The sequence below is a fragment of the Colobus angolensis genome, unplaced genomic scaffold, assembly GCF_000951035.1.
Source record: "Colobus angolensis palliatus isolate OR3802 unplaced genomic scaffold, Cang.pa_1.0 Scaffold216, whole genome shotgun sequence".
In the NCBI taxonomy this organism is placed as follows: Eukaryota; Metazoa; Chordata; class Mammalia; order Primates; family Cercopithecidae; genus Colobus; species Colobus angolensis.
In genome coordinates, this window is record NW_012115333.1 from 3456911 (window position 1) to 3458634 (window position 1724).

Sequence of the window (1724 nt, forward strand, 5' to 3'; positions counted from 1 at the left end):
GTCACGGTGCTGGTCCTCTATAACTTCTTAAGGTACGGTCCACAAATTTTGACTTGTATAGTTTTATTATGATTCTATTCTAGTTTTTCTTAAGTTTCTTTATGTCTTCCTTTTAAACTAAAAGTTTATGTATATGTAATTTAATTCCCAATATAGGTGATTCTGTTAGCTATTCTTTTGTTATTAATTTCTAATTTTATTGCATGAATGTTTATACCAGCCTTATTCATAATAGCCCAAAAGTTGAAACAACTCAAATGTCCATCAACTGATGAATGTATGAACAAAGTATGGAATATCTATACAAGGGATTGTTATTCAAAAATAAAAAGGAACTGGACTGGGTGGCTCACATCTGTAATCTCAACACTTTGGGAGGCCAAGGTGGGAGGATCACTGAGCCAGGAGTTCAAGACTAGCCTGGACAACATAGTGAAACACTGTCTCTATTTAAAAAGTTAAAAAATTAGCCAGGGGCTGGACTCTGTGGCTCATGCCTGTAATCCCAGCACTTTGGGAGGCTAAAGTGGGTGGATTGTTTGAGTCCAGAAGTTCGAGACCAGCCAGAGCAACATGGCAAAACCCCGTCTCTACTAAAAATACAAAAAATCAGCTGAGCACGGTGGCACCAGCCTGCAGTCCCAGCTACTGGGGAGGCCGAGGTGGGAGGATAGCTTGAGCCACGAGACAAAGGTTTCAGTGAGTCGAGATTGTGCCACTGCACTTCAGCCTGGGCAACAGAACTAGACCCTGTCTCAAAATCGATCAATCAATCAACAAAAATAAAAAGAAATGAAGTACTGATACATACTCAAACATGGATGAACCTTGATTACATCATGCTAAATAAAAGAAACCAGACACAGAAAGATAACACATTGTATGATTCCACTTATATGAAATATCCAGGATAGGCAACTCTCTAGAGACTGAAAGTAGATTAGTGTTTGTTAGAGGCTGGGGAGGATGGGTTTAGATGGAAATGGGATGTGACTGCAAATTGGTATAGGATATTTTTTGAGGCGATAATAATGTTAAAAAATGTATTGTGGTGGTGATTGCTTAATTTTGTGAATAACCTTCAAAGCATTGAATTGTACCTTTTATTTGTTTTTTTATTTTATTTTATTTTATTATTTTGAGACAGGGTCTCGCTCTGTCCCCCAGGCTGGAGTGCAGTGGTGCAATCACAGCTCACTGCAACCTCCACTCATGCCATCCTCCCACCTCAGCCTCCCAAGTAAGTGGGAATATAGGCCCCTGCCACCATGCCCAACTAATTTGTGTATTTTTGTAGAGACAGAGTTTTGCCATTATGCTCAGGCTGGTCTCAGACTCCTGGGCTCAAGCGATACTCCCACCTCTGCCTCCCGAAGTGCTAGGATTACAGGAGTGAGCCATCTCCCTGGGCCAAATAAATAAGTGTCCTTTTTATTTATTTATTTTTGTTTTACTAATGCAGTTTAACAAGGCAGTTTTACATAAGCTCACATCAACAATAAAAAATAACTAAGAATTTTATTTTATTTTATTTTTGAGACAAAGTCTTGCTCTGTCACCCAGGCTGGAGGACAGTGGTACGATGTCGGCTCACTGCAAACTCTACCTCCTGAGTTCAAACGATTCTCATGCCTCAGTCTCCCGAGTAGCTGGGATTATAGGTGCACCCCACCACTCCCGGTTAATTTTTGTATTTTTAGTAGAGACGGGGTTTCACCATGTTG